Consider the following 21,502-nt stretch of genomic DNA (forward strand, 5'->3'; position numbering starts at 1 on the left):
CATGGTCCCATTTATATGAAATGCCCATAATAGCAAATCTGTAGAGACAGAAAGGAGATTAGTGGTTGCCTAGAGCTGAGAGTGTTGAGAGAATCAAAAAACATTGTTAATGTGTAATGGGTTTCTTTGTGGGGGGACAGAAATCTAAAGTTGGATTGTTGTGATGGTTACACACGTCTTTTAGCGGTTACACTAAGAACCACTGAATTGTATACATTAAAGGGTTAAATTATGGTATGTAAATTACATCCTAATAAAGCTGTTAAAATTATAATTTTATATTTATAAATTTGAAAATTCATCCAAAATGACAAATTCTTAAAACATGCAACCTAACAAGAATAACCCAAGAAAAGAAATATCTAAAAAATCTATATCTACTTAAAAAGTTGTTTGTATAATGAAGTACCTTTACAGAAAATGATTTCCAGGGATAAATGGCTTTCCAAGTAAATTCTTCCAAATACTCAGGGAAGAAATATTGGTAATTTTACATAAATCCTTCCAGGAAACAGAAAATAATATATTGCTCAAAAATTTTATAAGGCCAACATAAGCTTCAGATCAAAACTAAAAAGAATATTACAAGAATAGAATCATAGGCCAGTTTCTCTTTTGAACATGTATGCAAAATTTGTAAACAAAAGCACAAACTGTATCCATGGTATGTAAAACAGTAATATATCACAATCAAAGTGGCTTTATTCTAGTAATGCAAGGTTGGTTTAATGTTCCCACATGAAACTGATCCCAGAAATGAATTAGAGTGGGAAAAAAAGTCATTTAAAAAAGAAGTCTTGGGAATTCCCTGGTGGCCCAGTGGTTAGGACTTGGAGCTTTCACTGCTGGGGGCCTGGGATTCAATCCCTGGTCAGGGAACTAAGATTCTGCAAGGCATGAGGCAGGGCCCCCCCAAAAATAAAAGAAAAAAAGAAGTTTCAACCAGGAGAAGCACAAGAGTGAATAAAAATAACAGATAACACCTTATGAAAAGTGGGTGAAGATTATGGAATACTTGAAACTTTTAAAACAAACAGAAATTGCTAAAGATTCAAGAGGATGTGACAAATGTTGTACATAGGCAAAAAATAAAATAAAATAAAATAAAATATACAAATGATGGGAGCCCAAAAATCCAGATACCCAAATCCCATCTCTGAAAATCCTCATTCAATGGGTTCCGGATTTCCTCTATGTTTCAAAATCTACAGGTGATTCTGATAGGATTCACAGACACAATGTAAAGCTTCTGCTTTACAGGGAATAATACCATATTATTTTGTTATTTTATAGTTATATTAACAGGCTGTACTATTCACAGATAAGTCTGATGTCAAAATGCACTCCCCACTAGGGTTAAAAAAGGAACTAGTGCTCTCTACTGCTACTTGGTGGCAGCATGCATGTATTGCAAGGGCAATTATTGTAGGAATCCAAATTAATGGAAGATTTTAGAATTGGAAGGCTACATAGAGGTCACCTAGTCAAACTTCCAACTATTATAGTTGTGAAAACTAAAGCCCATATAAATGAAATGATTTATCTCCAAAGAGGGTTAGTGAAAGAGTACAAAATAAAATATACCTCAGAACTTTTAATTTAGTGCTATTTTTATTAATCTCAATATTAGCTCAAACTTCAGTGTGACACATCTGGGATTGAAGTCTTGCTTGAATTTAGTGGTTGCGTGCCTTTTAGTAAGTTACTAAAACACTTTTAACTTCGCTTCTCACATATGTAAAATGGTGAGCCTTGACTGATATAGAGTATGAGATAGCCTAGCACTGTTTTCAACACAAACAAGTACTTAAAATTTTTTGCCTCTCATCCCTCTTGGACAACCTCTATTCTCTTAACAATAAAAGTGTCTTTCAGCTAGCAAAGCACCCCAGAGCTGACCACATTCTGGCAAGAGATATAGGATTATTTTTCTTACTGGTGGTTCTTTATATGTGATATTTGAACTGCACTGAAACATGAACTTCTCTTGTTTATACTGTATTAATGGACTTGATAGATGAATTTTAAAAAGTAATATGCAGGAATTAAGCTGCATTACTCTCAAGAAATATTATTCGATAGTGGTGGCTAGAATGATAAACAGTGTTTGGAGTCCATATTGGATGTGAACTACCTGTACTCCCATTCGTCTATTAAGAATAAATAGAATCCTTTCAAAATCTGTTTTAAAGGGCAGTTATTTTCTTCTGCCTCATTTAAGTTACCTCAAGAAAAAGACAATCTCCTGAATCCTTGTTTAAAAGGCTTTTAATATAAAGCAAATAATGTTTTGCAACATTTCCCAAACTTTTCATTATCAAATTAGCTGAGGCTTCTCAACGATGATCATTTCACAATATCTCTATTTTCACCTTCTTTAAATGAATTGGCCTCATAGATGTGCCATTAAAACAGAGCTGCACCCTCAACATATTTTAAAGTTTGTATTCAAACAGTATGAAGAAAACAGGATCAGGGAATTCAGCCATAAAAGTGAATGGATTACTGATACATGCTACATCATGGATGCAACTAAGTGAAAGAAATCAGACACGAAAGGCCACATATTGTATGGTTCCATTTATACGAAATGTCCAGCAATGGCAAATCCATACACACAGAAAATATTATACATTTGTGGTTGCCAGGGATTTGGATGAGACGGAAATAGGGAATGACTGCTTAAAATGGGTGTAGGTTTCCTTTTGGGGTTATGAAAATGTTTTGCAACTAGGCAGTGGTGACAGTTTCACAGCACTGTGACAGTACTAATTTCCACTGAATGGTACAGTGAATTGTAAAATGATCAAAATGGTGAATTTTATGTTATGTTCATTTTATTACAATAAAAAAGGAGAAAGAAATAGGGAAAGACTTTGAGTTTGAGAAAGTAAGGTGAACTGGTCAAGGAAAAGACAGCTCTACTGTTCAGTTTTCTCTCAGGTCTCCCAGTGCATTAATCCTCAGCAAAAAGTAGCCTGAACTTGTAGATGACAGTCATTCAACACAGTCCAGGGAAAAGTAATAAAATAAAACCCAACTATTCTTATTTAGCACATCTATGACAGGTTAACTTCCTGCTCAGCCACATGGACATTCATGAGGACGTTTCACTTTAGGTGTCCTCTAGTTCAGCACTTTACTCACAGCTCATTCACACATGTATACAACAGTATTTCTTAATTTAATGGACTCTGCAGTGCTGGTTGTGATCAGTCTCATGAAAAGAAAAGGGAAGGAGGAAAAAGCCTCCACATTGGCTTGGTGGTCTTGGAATGAAATGGATGCAGAAGACAGCTTGAGTGTCAAACTGGAAACTTTTATTTTCCTTTTCCTCTTCTTTTTATCCCATGTGCTCCTGGGCACTTTATCGTGATTTTGCTGTGTGTGCTCTCTAATAGCCAGATGCAGATTCCAGGAAAATGACACATAAATGAATATAAATAATCTAATAGTTTTAGAATTTGCTTTGGCCATACTCCTGGTCTCATTCTACTTCTTGTAGCAGTTGGCTTTAAAGAGCATTAGCTATGTATATATTAAATATAATATACATATAACCAATATTAAATATTATATTGGTGTATAAATGTAATATATTACTGTTTAAATTAATGTATAACAATTATGTTTTATATTAACATGTATTTTTGCATAGCATATATTGTACACAAAATATATGACTAATGCAATGTATTTATATTTTTAATATGTTCACAATACTAATATATCATTAATATTGATTATAAAACAATTACATCATAATATATAAATATATAATTATTATTATCTGATATAATACATTATATTTAAAGTATTCTATATAACACAATACATAATGTATTATTATAAGACAAGTATATTATACAATATAAATAGTATATATTTTTAAATTATATATTACACATACAAGTATGTATAACTATCATTTTATTTATGTAGGAATCTGTTCATAACAATTGATGTAAAAATATGCAATATTTTAAATCAAGTGGGCCATAATCTCACTACCTACACATAACTACTTTTAAAATCTTGAACCCTGTCTAAATCATGCTTACATATCTCTCAACCTGTTTTTCTACACATGCACATATACACACATTTATACACAATATATATGTATACTACCAGTTTTCAGTTCAATGTATATAAATATATGATATATATAATTATATTCCTGTGTATGTATACAAATATAAATCAAAGGGCTTCCCTGGTGGCGCAGTGGTTGAAAGTCCGCCTGCCGATGCAGGGGACACAGGATCGTGCGCCGGTCCAGAAGATCCCACATGCCACGGAGCGGCTGGGCCCGTGAGACATGGCCACTGAGCCTGCGCGTCTGGAGTCTGTGCTCCGCAACGGGAGAGGCCACAACAGTGAGAGGCCCGTGTACAGCAAAAAAAAAAAAAAAAAAGTATGTGTATAGATATGTATTTCACATATTTATATAAATATATCATATAAATAATGTATGTGTATATAAATACATGATTATATACATACACACACACAAATAGACTTATTTAAACAAAAGAGACCTAAATAAACATAGTTCTCGAAAAATAAAACTAGTTATGCCTCACTGTTTCAATAACAGATTATAGTTTTCTACTGTATGTGCTTCTGTAATTGTTATGAACAATTCCCATTTGTTGAATGTTAAGTTGTTTTAATTTTTTGCCATTATTAATGAAGCTCTGAAGAATATGGTGGGCAAGATTACTTGAAAAACTCTCCTGAAAGAAAAGAGTTAGGTATGCTAGGTTAAATGTAAACAACTTATTTTTAAGTGCAAGTCTGATTTTTGAAGTGTGCAGTCGAAATTTCCAGGACTCATGAAGGAAGGGTGGTACATGTGTGAGAGTTATAGCTATATTCAGAGTGGATTGAAGATCTTGATAGCTTAGAACAGAAGCTGGCAATCCTGTTTTTATGGAGCGAAATAGCAAATATTTTAGGCTTTGTGGACCAAAGAGGCAAAATTGAGGATATTATTTAGGTACTTAGGTAACCATTTAAAATATTACCAGTTAAAATGTGAAAATTATTCATAGCTCATAGGCCATAAAAAGTAGGCAGCTCTCTGGATTTGGAATACAGGCCGTAGTTGAATGACACACCTGGTATAGAGACTTGTTTTTAAATGGCCATGACCACATGGGAGGCAGGAGGTAAGACTCCATCCCTACTAGATGGGAAGTTAGAACTAAACCTATCTATCCCTAGCTTCACCTTTAATGAAAGGGTGTGTCAGTAAAAAAAAATATCTGCTGGCAAAGGGAGACTAAGACCAAATTCTCTTGGCCTCTGCTCTGGGTAGGAAACAGGTAGGAAATCTTGAGAATTCTGAACCCCAGATCTGTGTTCACAGTGTTTGGGTTGCAAATTTATTTGTGGTCTTGCAAATAGAAGGTAAGAAATTACCTTAAAATGCTCCCAGATTGGTGGTATTCCAAACACAGAACTAAACACTCTCTGGAGAGGTAGACCTTCAACCCAGGCCTATAGCGTTCCCACAGATAAAGTTTAGCTAAACATGAGCTCATGATCTAAATTTACACAATAATGAAGAAATCAGCTACAATGGGAGAGAATCAGCAAAAACAATCAATACCAGAATTAGATTCCCAAGGCCATCCATTGAATGTTGGAATGATCAGGTGCAAGGCAGAAAATACACATAAAACTAGAACTGAAACAAGGAGCAAGGATGTTTTAAAAGACTGGGTAGGATCTTTAAAACATTTTTAAAGTACATGTCATTGATAAAGCTAAAAACTCAAAGGTTGTGTAAACAGCAGATTAATCATGGAGAAGAGTGAAATTATGCTGTTTTTAAAAATATGGCAAATCAGATTTTCTGCCTAATTATATAAGTAGATTTCTCTTAAAAAATACACATATTTTAAAGACTTATTGGCTGTAAAATAACTAAAGGATATTTCAGAGGGCTTCTCGCCAAAGAAAAGTGTGAAGTAGCAAAACACAGAAAGTGGAGGGGAAAAAATGTCAATATATACATTGCTATAGGGTGAACTAAGCCTTAGGCCAGCAACTATGAGGAGGAGCTGACCCTTAGATACTTACAACTAAGCTGGAATCTTCAAAAAGTTCAACTATTTATAACTAAAAAGATTTCTTAAAATTAATAACCAAGTGTTTTAATTGACATCAGAAGAGCAAAACAATAAACCCTCAGAATATAGAAAAATTAGATAATAAAGATATGAGCAGAACTTAATAAAACAGAAAAAAGTATAAAATTGAGGTGATTTAGTAAGTCAAAAAATATTCTTTGAAAATATTTTAAAAACACTTTGATTAAGCAAAACAAAAACAAAAGTAAATAATACACAGAAAGAATCAGGACAATGTCATAGTAGAGAGTAAAAACAGAGAATATATGAAATGCCAGTAAATTTGAACATTTATGTAAAGTGGACAGTTTCCTAGCTCCTAGAGTTTACCAAAACTGACACAAGAGGAAATTTGCAGCTGGAGTTCTTGCACCAGTAAAGGAATTAAGTCAATAGTTTACAATCTTTCACCAAGAAAATACCAGACCCGGCCAGATCATTTGGGTGGGGAATTCTATCAAACTTCTATTAAACAAATAACATCAGTATTAATAAAGAAAAACTTCTAGAGAGTAGCAAAGGAAGAATGCTCCTTTATTCATCTTATGAAGTCTATATAATCCTAATACTGAAAATACATTAGGACTGTAAGGAAAAAGAAATTTACACGTCAAATTTACTTGTAAGTATAAAAGCAAAAATTTTGATCTACGATATTAGCTACCCAAGTTCACTAGAGTAAGAAAAAGCATGAGTAAGTTAGGTCATCCAATGAATGAAAAGGTAGTTTAATGTCAAGAATATATATCAATGGATTGAAGTCACCACATTTTATTTCTTTCATCTGTCTCTTTAAAAAATGGATAAGTACTTATATTGATCTCTCTTGTACTAGGCACTGTGCTAAGTCACTTACATATTTACTCCTTTAAACCTTCTATCATCCCTGGGGGAAAGTTCTATTTTGCTTCCATTTCTTAGCTAAGACTCTAACCCCCAGGAAAGTAAAGCAACATTTGTAAGTTTTTGTGGATGGTAAGTGATGGAACCAGTACAGGAACATCCAAAGTCTGTGCTTGGAAACAGTGCCCCATGTTGACACTCACATTACAGATGAAAGGAAAGGAACCATGCACTTACCATATAGATTAAATGTCACATTACACGTTAAAGGAAGGGAACCACGCACTTACATTATAGATTAATACCCACATAACAGGTTAAAGGAAAAAGAAACATGTGCTTCTCTCAAAAGTTGTAAAGAAAGCATATCCATTTCTAAATACATTTCCCAATTTCTTTTGCTTGTTTTCTGACCTTTGTAGTGCATTCTGCCATGAGGAAAATTTTAATTCTTATATAATTAAATGTATCCTTTTTTTCTTTGAATCTTAGAAAGGTGTTCCTCATGAATAATTTATTTCAAGTCTCCCAGGTTTCTGATACTTTTACAGTTTCATTATTTTTTTACTTTTAACTAGTTGCTGTATCTAGAATTTAGTAATGATAGCCATATTCTCCCACTTTTGTTGAATAAGTTTTGCTACTGACCCAAAATGTGAATTTTATTTTAATCTCAAATCTCTTATGCTCTTGCATCTAATTTTAAGATGTTTCCTATCCCACTGGTTGTTTTGTCTATCTGAAACAAAATGCTACCTTAATTATAATGTAATTATAATATAATAAATGTAATTAGTAAACATAATACCATATATAATAAATAGCATAATATAAAATAACAAAATATAATTTACCATATAACAAGGTCAAAAGAGAACAAAACTATACAATCACTTGAAATATCCTCCAAAGATATTTTATAAAATTAAATATTCATTTCTAATTTAAAAGAAAGAGTAAAATAGGGATTGATGAATGCTTCTACAGTAAGTCGAAATTATATATCTAAAAGAGAAAGAGGTAAATGATAAACTTTAGTAACACTGGCAATAAATACAGGACAAGATGAAGATGCCTGATATAATGTTAAAGAAAAAGAATTATGTAACATTGTCTTTGCAGCACTGATGAGTTCAGTGAAAAGAGAATCTCATAGAAAAGAGTATCTCGTTCTTCTTAATGTATGTACACTTGTCCACTGCATGAACATAATAGCTTATTTAACCAATATGTTACTGATCTGCAACTGGATTTCTAGGTTTCCATGGAATTTTATTATGCACAATTGTTACAAACTCTAGGACTTCCTCTTATGTTTATATCTTTTGAAAGAAACAATACCTCCGCAGATGATTTATCTGTGCTGGCTGCTAGCAGACTATGGCTACTTCTCAGTTCTTCCCTTTACATTCCTAGTCAATATGAAAACGGAAGGCAAGAAGGTCTTCTGTTTAGAGACTCTAAATATAGGTCTTGGTGATAAAGTCTTGGTGGTAAAGTCTAAAAATATCAACCCAGAACAAGTGTTTTTCCAGCTGTAACTATGTGTGATTCCCTTGGCTTTATTACTGTAGAGGATGTAATAAGACAAGACTGTAGGGTCTGCCCTCAAAGTGCTTCCAGTAAGATGAGGTAAGCCAAGTATGGTGGCATATCTAATTCAAGACAAAATATAATGGCTCCTTTTCTCTCATAGCAAAACTTCGTGGAGTGATATCGAAGTCACTGTAGGCTCTTAATTAAAGGAACACAATAAATCTTGTATTGGAAGGTGGTTATTCTGGTCTCTTTGCAGAGATGAATTGGAAATTGTCTAGAAGAAGGAAAATTAGCTTAACCAAAGTTAAACTCATAAATAATTGAGCATCTGTGGCCTATGTTTCTCTTTGATCATAATTTCTCCCAATTTATACACCTCTTTGATACCCGATTAATCATTGTCAAAGATGCAATTAACAATGATTATTACTGTGTATTAGGTTTTGCCTGGGCCCTGAAGAAACCATCCTAAATTACGAGCTATGATTGTCACTTGATTTTTCTCACAAAGAACAATCAGAACTCCTGGTCTTAACTGGCTTGGAATGTGAAACTAAGAAGTCTCTTAGATATTATTAGAGGACCCCACAGAACCCATTGGTGAAAGTTTGGAAAACATTGGGCTTCTTAAAATTGATTCTTGTAGTGTGTTACGAAAGATGACTGAACCAAAAGGATAACAGTGTTTCTGGTTCTGTTGTTAGCGTTCTCCATGGAAACATTGCTGAAGCTTCTGGACTCAACTTCCTTCCCCATGTGTGAATGTCACTGAAAATATCCAACTCCATTCTATCTCCATATAACTTCAGAAACTAAGCAAAATGAAGACTCAAAATTCATTTCAAATAATGAAATGAAGATATAATGTAGAATGTAACTGGGAAAAAACCTGGTTTAAATTCTGGAAAGTACCAACTATGCAATTCTGGATAAGTTGCTTAATCTTGCTTAGTCTAATTTAATGCCCATCTCACAGGATGTTATGATGATTAATTTAATATCTTTGTATAACATACAGTGTTATGTAATTTCTTCTTGTTCTTCTTGAGTAAATTCATATCTTTAAGCAACTCACTTTAGAAATAGTTACTTACTTGCTTAAATTACTCTTACCTTCTATTATCAGCTGAATTGTGTCCTGCTCAAGTTAATATGTGGAAGTCTTAACCCCCAATACCTCGTAATATGACTGTATTTAGAGATAAGGCCCTTAAATAGGTAATTGACGTAAAATGAGGTCAGATGGGTGGGCTCTATTCCAATATGACTGGTGTCCTTATAAAAAGAAAATATTAGGACACAGACATGCAGAGAGAACAAAGTAATTATTAGTAACCTCGATCATGTCGTGAATGCATGGAATACGTCACCATTTGCCAACCACCGTGTCAAGTCAGCAGAAACTACAGAAATTAAGAGCTCACCGCAGAAATTCACACACCCGTGCACCAGGTAAGGGACCACAGGCAGAAGTTCACTCAGCCTTTCAGGGAGTCCCTCAGGGAGTACACGCTCTCTCTTGGGCAGGGCGAGCACAGACACTTATCGGGAGTTGTACTACTTTTAAAATGCATTGATACAACCATGTCTCACTGGATGAGTCAGCAAACGCTTTTTGTAAACCCCAAATTCTCCACACCTCCTACCTTTGGCGCGGCCCTAGTCTCAAAGCTCCCGCCCCTGCTCCTCAGGCCGCGTCCCCATGTGAGGCGAGGCTGCGTGCGGACGCACGGCGAGCGCGCAGTCGTCCTCGAGCCCCGCCCCCACGGAGTCGCCTGCCGGTTTGAACCGCATCCCCGCGCGCGGAGAACGATGGGGCTGGCGCCAAGGGCCGGCGATTCGCCGTGGGAGGTGGCGCGGGAGCGCGGCATGGAGGTGCTGGCCTAGCTGGGGCCCGTGGCCCTACGTCGTCTAGCTGCGACGCGGATCCTGCGCACGCTGCAGGGCGGTGAGCGCCCGGGGGGCCGGGAGGCGAGCCATGAGGCTAACCTCATGGCGAGCCGTGGACCCCCAGGCGGGTGTGGGCATCGTGTCCACAGCTTGCGTCCCCTAAGCCGCGCTCGGGCCATGATCACTCGGTGAAGCTGCGCGGCGACACCGCGGCCGACTTCTTCCCGCGCTGTGAGGACCTGTGCGCGCTGCAGGACTCAGTGCCTCTGCCCGCCTTGCGCCCTTCCCTGCGGGAGGGCCTGCTGGACTTAACGCCGACCGCCTCCGCAGGGTGGACTGGGCGCCGCTCCTGAGCACCCTCTGCCCCTGATCTGTATCCAGAGCTTCTTCCAGCCACGGCTGGGTGAGACAGGTTTGTAGTTCCCGCTTCCAGGGGCTCTCGTGTGGGCGCTGCGAAGCGGGGTTTTAGATGGTGCAAGGTGGAGGGTGGGCACTAGAATCGGTGCCCAGTGCCCGGGTGTGCGTGCACTAGACAGGGCGTGCGGCTTAGGACTCCTGCCAGCTCGGTGACCCCGGCCGAGTGCCTTAAGGCTTCTAGGTCTCAGTGTTCTCATCTGTAGCATGGGCTTAACAGGACCCGCTCTCTGTGGCGGTTACAAGGACTCACTCTGTTAATGCTTGTAGACTCTGCAATGTAGAACACTTAGCACAGTTTGGAGCATCGTTAATTGTTCCACAGATGTAACCTGGTCTGTTGAATGACTTTGCCTGGTACAGACCAAAGCGATTAGGAAATTGATATATCCCAGCTTCATTTCCTTTCCATTAAAACAGGGCTCAGGATAAAAAAATCTTTTTTTAAAAAATAAATTCGTTTAATTAATTAATTTATTTATTTGGCTGTGTTGGGTCTTCGTTTCTGTGCGAGGGCTTTCTCTGGTTGCGGCGAGCAGGGGCCACTCTTCATCGCGGTGCGCGGGCCTCTCACTGTCGCGGCCTCTCCTGTTGCGGAGCACAGGCTCCAGATGCGCAGGCTCAATGGGCCCAGTTGCTCCGCGGCATGTGGGATCTTCCCAGACCAGGGCTCGAACCGGTGTCCCCTGCATTGGCAGGCAGATTCTCAACCACTGCACCACCCGGGAAGCCCAAAAAAGTCTTTTTTTCAATAGTCGTATCATATAGTGGAAAGAGCACCGGTGTGAAGGCAGCTTAGGGTTTGAATTCCAGGGCTTATGCTGTCTGTGGCCTGCGCAGGTTACTTTTGAACTGCAATCCCCACACTTGTAAAATGACATTAAAAACCACTCTTTCTGAGGGTTCTTACAATTAATTAAGCACCTTATGTGTGTAAAGTATCCTGGCACTTGAATGAGTTGTCAGAACCAGGGGCTGCTGGAGACGATGCTTCTGCCCTAGGTAATCTCCCCTTCTACTGGGCAGCAGGTAAACACAAGCACAGTAGTCAGTGCTCTGGAAGAAGTGAGTTCTGGTGCTACAGAGTGCAAAATCTTTTTGTTTTTTAATTTAATTTTTATTCTATATTGGAGGATAGTTGATTTACAATATTGTGTTAGTTTCAGGTGTACAGTAAAGTGATTCAGTTATACATATATCCATTCCTTTTCAGATTCTTTTCCCATACAGTTTGTTACGGGATATGGAGTAGAGGTCCCTGTGCTATGCAGTAGGTCCTTGTTGATTATTTTATATATAGTCGTGTGTATATGTTAATGCCAAACTCCTAATGTATCCCTCCCCGCCATCTTTCCCCTTTGCAGAACACAGAAACTTGGAAGGGAAAGTTCACGGTAGGCTTCTTGGAGGAAGTGCCATCCTTTCTAAGGATATGTAGAAGCTCCTGGGGTGGCAGGAGAAAGCAGTGTGTTAAAGTTTGAGAAATATAAGAAAATATGGCAAAACTAATGTACAGGACTGGAACTCAGGGTTTGGGAAAGAAATGAGAGTTGATACTGAGAACTTAGTGGGGCCCAACAGAAAGGCGCCTTGTTTGTCCTGTCAGAAGATTGGATGTTTATCCTGAAGGCTGTGGGAAACCCTAATAAACAATAAGATGGACTTCTGGTTTAGAGGCTCACTCGGACCTCCATGTGGAAGGCAGTTGATTGGGTGCAGCGTGAATTGTAATCTAAAGGTTCCACTTAAGTTATAAAAGGTTGGACTGCATTTTGGAGATCCGAGAGAGAATGGGTGGGGCCTGGTGACCAGTTAGAAAAGGGAGGGCAGCAAGCGTGGGTGACAGTTTACAGCTGCATCTTTTTGTGAGATACAGAGCACAGTAGGAAGGGATTGGGGGTGGCGAGAGGATCTTACTTCATCTTCAGTGCTTTAGAGGGGCCTGGTAGACGGGTCTGGGCCCAAGGTTCAGATCTGGGCTTTTTGGGAGGACAGGTGTTTGAAGGCATGTGAGATACTTAGGTTACCCACAAGACGATACAAAGAATCATAGGTCTGAGAGTTTTTTAAGTGAGTATATATATATATATATATATATATATATATATATATACATTTTTAAATTTTATTTATTTATTTATGGCTGTGTTGGGTCTTCATTTCTATGCGACGGCTTTCTCTAGTTGTGGCAAGTGTGGGCCACTCTTTATCGCAGTGCGCGGGCCTCTCTTAAGTGAGTATATTTGAGGATGTTTATAAGCTGAGAGAAAGTAGCCAGCAGAGGAAGGGTGTGAAGATTTAGGAGAGGAAATGATTGTTCATTTGTTTTCAAAAAGCTGAATACTTATCGTGTGCCTGGCCTTTTTCTAGGATCTGGGGTTCACACCATGTGTTATCTCTTCTGCAAGGACAGTTCAACTCATCCCCTAGTGAAGAGAAATCAGATTTTTCTTTGCATCCCATTCAGGTGTAGGAACTGTTCCATACCTCTGATGGGACTTTACTTAACCAGAGTAATAAGTTAGAAATCAAAAGAAATTAGAGCTGGAAGGGACCTTAAAGACCACAGTACTTAATTTTGCCTAATATTTTACATTGATTGTAAGAAAAATTTATTGCAGAGCCCATTCTCTTCAGAGTTCCTTCACTGAACTTTCTTTATGTCTTGCATCCAGTGGGTCCAGCTTGTAGATTTTGGCCTCTTCCTAAATTTGCTTCTTCATCCACATTGCATTTTGCCCGGACTATGGCAGAAGCTCCTGGGTGGTTTCGCGGCCCCTGGACTCAGTTCCTCTAAGTTCATCTGCCTACTGGGGTTGAGTGATCTTCTAACATGAAAAGATACGCCTAAAATAATGCTGCTAATGGCTTGCCCACACAGAGTTAGTGCATACTAGCCGCCCAGTCTGTGCTCTGCCCAGAGGCGTGTAGTCTGAACTGTGCTCTACCGAGCCTCCTGGGGCTCTTTGGCCCTGAGGAAGGGGAGCTTTTTGTGATCACTCCCTTTATCTAATTGGTCCTTCAGCAGCAGGGTGCCTTTCTCTAATCAGCGGAGGCACCCTTACTCAGCCAGTGGTAGCCCCGGGCCTCATCACCTGTGGGATACAAGCCATGCTCTCTCCCAGGCTTGATTCGACCGACATCTCTATTTTCTGTCCCTTCTCACACTTGGACCCCTGGCCTTTAGTCATCGCCACCTGCAGTATTTACAGTGACCAGCAGGAGTCAGGCTTGAGTGTCTTTGCACAGGTGCTCCCTCTGCAGTTAATGCACCTCCTCCTGCAACTCTGCATAGCCTCATCTTTCTTGATTGTACTTCAGGTTTATCATGAAGCCGTCGCTTAGACATAACTTTTTGCCTCCATAGGAACCTCTGTTCATAAAGGTTATGGTTCTTTATATCATGTGATTGAAATTTTGAGTTTATACATGTCCCTCCTTAATGAGGCGTTAAGGGCAGGAGTCGTTTCTAATCCTTAGCACAGAGCAGATGTGTTTTTTCTTTTTAGCTGCTTTTTAACGGTGATAAAATGTATGGTTTAAATCACTCATTTTACAATAATTTTGCTTTAGGTTTTGACAGAAATAGTTTCCAGAAGTTGTGTTCCTGCAATAAGAAATAAAGATGTGACCTTCCAGTTGTGTAAAGCTCTTAGATGCTGTGTAAGTGCGTCAGGTGCGCTAAGGAACCTGGAGCTAAGTGGGCTAGTTGTGAGAGAGAGAGACGTAACTATGTTAACAAAGGTGGTAAGCCTTCATTGTGTCCTGCCAACATTTGATAGTTGCTTTTGGGGCAAACTAAAGGGGTAAAATTTTAAACTGTTCCTCCCCATTAAAGGGATTGAATAAATCGGCCACTTTGGGGCACCAGTGTCTTGCGAATTGTCCAATTGGAGATGGTGGTTTAGAAAGTGAGTTTCAGTCTTGTTTAAGTCTCTTCCCATCAGACTGGTCTCGTGATTTCCTACACACCATGTTACTTCCTGTCTGCCTTTTCTTGGTGTTGTTCATGCCTGGATCACATGTACCATGGAAGTTTGTCATGCTGGATACTGTCAGAATTAATCTTACTTAAGTTTGTGTTAAGCCACAAACCACATGTTTTGTATATTTTCTGTTTTTTGTGTTTGTCTATATTTTTATGGTTTCTCTTCAAGAAATATTATGGGAAGGGAAATAGCAAGATGTAAAGAGCAAAAAAGTCATCATGATCTTTAAATTGTTAGAATATGTATCTGCAATCATAATTATAATGCACTGTGGTATGTGTTCAAATAGGAAATATATGTAACGTCCCGTAGGAGCAGCAAACTCAGTGGTGTTGGTGAGGGTGTGTCATGGAAGTAATCACAAAGCAGGTGACTGTTGGTTGGGGTCCTGAAACATTAGTGTGTGTTCCCTGTGTCCAGTAGTGGTCTGGAGGGGTCAGGAAGCCTGCCTTTCAATTTGGGGGAACAGAGGGTTTGAGGTCCTCCCTCTTCTATTGCTCTAGTATACTGCATAGCAGCTAATAAAATACTGGGTTTATAGTTGACATTTAAATCGCTGATTGATCATCAAGATTGGCATGTATCATTGGAAATGAAAATCGGAAGAGTCTTATGCTCTTTAGGTTTTTCTTTTTTTTCCTTTGTCTCAAAAGTATGTAGTACTTTACTGAGTGGTTGGGAAGAAAGTTTGCAGTATGCAGTGTATTCAGTTTTAGTACCTAAATAGAATTAAACTGTTGCTGTAAACTGGAATAACACTTTGTTACTGACAAGTTTTAGAATGCATCAGTTCATCAATTACCTGTTTGGGAAGATTGCAGTTAATGATTTTAAGAATGTGGCTATAGGGCTTCCCTTGTGGCGCAGTGGTTGAGAGTCCGCCTGCCAATGCAGGGGATGTGGGTTCGTGCCCCGGTCTGGGAAGATCCCACATGCCACAGAGCAGCTGGGCCCGTGAGCCATGGCTGCTGAGCCTGCGCGTCCAGAGCCTGTGCTCCGCAACGGGAGAGGCCCATGTACCAAAGGAAAAAAAAAAAAAAAAAAAAAGAATGTGGCTATAAACTTCCAGTTGACTCAAGAAAAGCAAATAAATCAAGATTGACAAATGTATAGGCTCTTCATCTTATTGTGTGTGTGTGTTTTTATTTTCCTTTTAGTTATTTGTCAAGGTATAAAGAACTCTATCACTCTTAAGACAGTAAACTTCACGGGGTATAATCTGACATGGCAGGGAGCAGATCACATGGCCTAGATCTTAAAGGTGATTTTATGTTTAAACTTTCATGAAAACATGTGATTGAAGCAGATTAACATATTAATACAGATGGCAGTTAATTTTTGTCTTTTAATACATGTGAGTGCAGCTTCTGTTTTGTTGAAAGAATCTGACCAAATGGTAATGTGAATTGCTGTTGCATAAAGTATAGTGTTGAATCCCCAGTCTTTGCACTTGAGTTTAACAACTCTGTGGTTTTCTGTCTTCTTCCTGAGACACTATCTCAGGTCCATCCTTGTCACACAGAGTGGTAAATTAGAGAACGATTAATATCACCATTTACAGAAGTGAGACTGAAATCTCAAGCATCCTGAACATAGGAACTGAAGGGGCCTCTCAGCAGTTCAGAGAGTTATTACCAAGCCAGTCGGCTGAATTCTGCTCAGTTTTCTCTGTAGCAGAGCCTTCCAGGTCCTTCTTTTGAGCTTATTTATTTTTATACACAATTCTGTGTGGTTACTGTACATAATACTAAATAGTTGTATTAACTGGGTTTAACTGGTGATGTATTTACATCAAGATCTAACTTCGTTTTGTTGATATCTTTTTAGGGGCTTGCCATTCATCAAAGCTCGTGATGTATGTAATCAGTTGCTGGTGTGTAGCTATCATATTTATGATATGTAGGGCTTGAATTGGGAGAGGTGGATGGTCATTCTTATTGCTTTTTAAACTGACAGAGCCTTACAAGAAGCATTTCCCTCTCTGAAATAAATCCATGTAAAACATGTTTGGTCGCTCTCCCAATGCAACTGTGTAGTTGTGTGGATTTGGCACACAACTGGCAGCCTTGTGGTTGTCTGTAAACAAGGAAGCCTGTTCTCCAGTCCGCACATCAGCTGTTACCCAGTGAAATGAACTTGACTGCCATTTCTGACCCCTCACATGGAGCTGTCATACTCAAGAATGTTCATATGTTTTCAAGAAACGTTGTTTGAGGGCTATATGTACAAATTCCTGATCGAAAAGCCAATATAAAGCAACATCTCCCAAACCTCTGCTCTCTCACCAAGGCCACACACATTCCCTCGCTTCTGGCCTCATGGCAAGCTAATACTGTCAGTATCAGATTCTCCTTCCCAGTGGTTCTAGGAGACTGCATAGTTGCTCTGTGAAAGACATCACTGCTGAGGTTGAGAGAAGAGCATCTTGGGTGTCAGTGCTGCCCTTGCATGCCCAGAGAGAGAGGTGTGCACCTCGTTCTCCTGTTAGGGTTTTCCTATGCTGCAGGTTTGCTGCTTGTTGTCAAAATGATGTCCTAGTGACTTGTCTTCTGCATAGTTACATAATCCCAGCACACTTCTTTATGATCTGTAGAATTTTGTGGGGTTGTGGCCAAGTCAGGTTTTAAATGTTTGGAAATGTCCAATTGAACAACATTGCAGTGGCAGTGAAGCTTGACGGGAGAATTGTATTACTGTTACCCTAGTTTTGGCTTAAGGGTGATGAGAAGATGAAATTTTGATGGGTCAGTTTTAGTTATGTATGTGTATGTGATTTACTTTTTAAAATTCTAACATCTATTGTACACAGCTTAGATATGTTGACTTTCTGATTATTCTTCTGATTGTTTATCAGTCCCTTTACTGATGTATTTTCCTCCAAAAAACTACATTTTCTTCCAGACTGTTTTTGTCTGATAGTGAAAAATAAATTTTTCATTTGCAGTCTAAAGTTGATCTGAGAAAAAATGGTTACCTTGGATCTTCCCTTGGCTTCTGTGAAAGAAACTTAATAAAATAATATGGGCAATTCCCATTACTAATCTTAACCATGTACAACAGAGGTCTGTACAGTAACATAGCAAAAATAAGTTACTGTACTTTTACTTAGTCATTGCCTGTTTTAGACTAAGGAGCAGTGAGAGACGTTTATAAATAATGATACCTCAGATCACTTTTGTTAAATGTCCTCTAATATTTGCATATTTGGTATCTGGCTTGTGTTGTCTTTTACACAATCTTGTCTTCTTTCTTTGCACTGTAGTTTAACAACTCTGTGGTTTCCTATCTTCTTCTTGTGACACTCAGGTTCATCAGAATTTCCTGTGACTGTGACAGTAGAGAGTCCTTCCTCCTCAGAAACTGAAGAGGTCGATGATTCCTCAGAAAGTGTTTAGGAAGAGCCAGAGAAAATTTGTTTGAAACAAGAAGCATTGCCGGTACAAAGGTATCACTTTAAAGCTATAGAGAAGATTATTTTTCAAATGGAAGGCTAATTGCAACACGGCACAGCTTCTGTGAGGGTTCTGTTTTCTCCTCCCATCTGCATTGTATCCCCTTGAATGGTTAAGCTTAGACCAAGGTGAATGGTGGACATTTGAACTCTAAGAAATAAAAATCAAAACATGTCGTTAGCAATATATCTTTCTTTCCTTAGAACCTTAGTATATTAGATTTAGGGAGAACCTTAGTAATCATACGATAAAGAAATTGAGTTCTGAATGAATATAGTCAGCTGATTCAGTGCTCTTGTTTTACAGATGAGAAAATTGACAGTTCTAGTTGAACTCTCTTTTTACAAGAGGAAAATATGGCCTCATTTTAAATAAAAGTAAAGTTGAAAAAAGTTTTGATGTTGATATTCTCCTTTCCTAAACTAAAAAAATATCAAGAAGCTACATTCCATTACCAAACAAACCTGACCTCTAATGTCATTCCATACTATTGTTTGTATGGACAGAAAAGAAAAATGGATTTTCATAAGAAATTTTTGCACCTAAAAAATAATACATTTATTTTATTTCAACTTTAATGAAGAGCTGAACATTTCTAGTAAATAAAGGAACACCATTTGGGGGGGACCTTGTCTTTGTGCTACAAAGTCCCATGTTTAATTTTTTTAAATTATTTAATATGATTTTCTTTTCGTATGGAACTTGTCCGGTTTCAGAACTAATTATCCCATTATTGTAGGACTATGGGAATTAACTCTTTGATTTTCAAAAGAGAAAGTTAGATTTTATTTTTTTAATTAAAATTAATGATAATATAGAGAAATTTTAAGAAAAAAACTTAGAAAATTATGAAATGTTAGAGTAGGAGAAATTTATAGTTCATGTAGAGTTACCCCCTTTCATTTTATAAATGAGCACCTACAATTTGTAGCACGTAAGTGGTTTATTAGTAAATGGCAGAGTACGACAAGACCCTAGAGCATCTAACCCGCATTCCTTGTCATTTTAGATGTGTTGTATTCATTTCCTTCACGAGTAGACCAGGAGATTGTATTTCTAATAGCAATGATAGATACTGGGGAAGACCAAGAAGTTTACACACTGGGACCACAGAATAGCAGATTCAGAATGCACTGAGAACCCTTTCAGCTCTTCTCCGTTTTGACAAGACACTACAAGGATGGTATCAAAGTGTTTAATTATATAAGCCCACAACAATCAAGAGATTTCAACATAGTTTTGAAAGACAGAAGACAAGTGGAAGAGTGTGAAACCGAAGCAGTAGAACAGAGGAAAAGCATCATCTAGAATATGCACAGGGACCACCTGCAACTGAGGAGGATTCTGACCCCACCTGCAGAAGTAGCCCCATGCTCAGATGCGCATGTAGGAGAGAGGGTGGAGTTAGTTAAAAGTGTGACTGAAATAGGGGAGCTCATTGAAGGGTTGTGTTTGGAGGAGCAGACTCCCAGCCCCGCCCTCACGCTCCTGAAATGAGATGCTTTCATTTTGAAAACAGTGAAACTGGCGAGAACTAGGACAGCTAGTGTGAGTTTTTACACCCTAGAAAATTGTGTTTGGGGGGGATCCTATTACAGTTACTCCCCGCTTTTTCCTGCACAAGAAACCAATCAATCGTTGACTTCAGGGAGCTTTCTGCACTCATTCTTAAATAGAAAATAACTGTCATTTGCCTGATAGTTGAGTAAAGCTTCCAACATGAGAGGGGCAAAAAGAGTGAAAACATATCCTAGTAGGACCAGGGACAATTTAGGGAACAAAATAATTTAAGAAAAAACCCTAATTAGTATCCTGAGAGAGGTTTAAAAAGAGCTAGCAACTATAAAATAAGATTAGGGTGTTAATTAAAAAGAGAATGGTCAGAAAGCAAGAGGTCTCTTGGAAATGAAAATATGGTTGCTGAAATAAATTCAGTAGGAATCTAAAAAATTTCTCATTATATAAAAAAGAAAGACACAATGGAAAATGTAATAGCAATAAGTTAGAGAGGCTGCATCTGGGAGATGCAACATGTTACTATTAGAAACTCCAGACCCAGAAAAAAAATGGAGGAAAGCTGTCAAAGGGCAACAAAATTCCCCACAGCTGCAAGTAGACATCAGACCTCAGATTGAAAATAGTTACTCATGTTTTGAGCGAGATGAACAAGAATAGACTCACACCTAGGCACCCTTCATTGTGAAACTTTAAAATACTGAAAAAATAAATTAACATAGAATAAAATACTGACAGGATACATCCATTCCAGAGAGAAAAATACTGGTCACCTAAAAAAAAAAAGTAAAAATCTGACTTTATCATACTTGTCCTCAGCACCATGGATCCTGGAAAGCATTAGAAAGATACCTCCAAAGTTTCTCAGACACATAATTTTCACCCTAGGGGTTTGTATCCAGCCAAACTATCAGTCATAAGTGGAGACTGAAGAAGATATTTTGTACACAAAGAAATTTGAAAAATTGACCTCCTGTGCTACATCTTAAGCTATTTATAGAAATAATCCAGCAAAATGAGGCAATAAACCAAGAAGGAAGGTAATAGGCGATTCAGCGCAGAGAGCAACTAGTCTAGATTGGATAGGCTTCTATTGATTGTGTGATTGAGAGCTTAGAAACACCTTGAGGCATATTGTACTTACTAGGTATTAGGCACTGTTGGAAGGGAGGAGGGAGAGGAAGAGGAGAAGGAACTTGAACTCCAGAGGACAAAAGGCTATACTGACGTAAACATGAAGCAAACTAAGCTATGGTTGATTTTTAACGTACTATTGGTGAGGAAGAGAAGAATCCACTTAAACTTGACACTATAGATGTCCCCCTTTTCAGTGACACACAGGGGTAATGACCACCTATCTAATTTGTTGTCCAAACCAGAACTTGTCCAAACTCCTTACACTTCAATAGTGTAAGGAGGCGCTCTAATATTGTAACATATTGTAACATCAGGACAACAGGTATAAACTGGAACAGCCCAAGGCGGCTTGGGGTATGTGGTCACCCTGCACAAGGGCAGTGACACTGACACAGTATGGAACGAGGTGTAGTCTGTACACAGAGACAGTACATCTGCAGTGGGCAATATTAATTTCATTGTAATAATGGCAATACTGTCTTGGCTTGCAGCTTTTATTGTCAACTTGCATGTAATAACAAATAACTAACCTAAATTATACTTAGTATGTATTTGCATTAACTTGGTATGTACTGAAATGTAC

Source organism: Tursiops truncatus, chromosome 1 (assembly GCF_011762595.2).
Source record: "Tursiops truncatus isolate mTurTru1 chromosome 1, mTurTru1.mat.Y, whole genome shotgun sequence".
NCBI lineage: Eukaryota > Metazoa > Chordata > Mammalia > Artiodactyla > Delphinidae > Tursiops > Tursiops truncatus.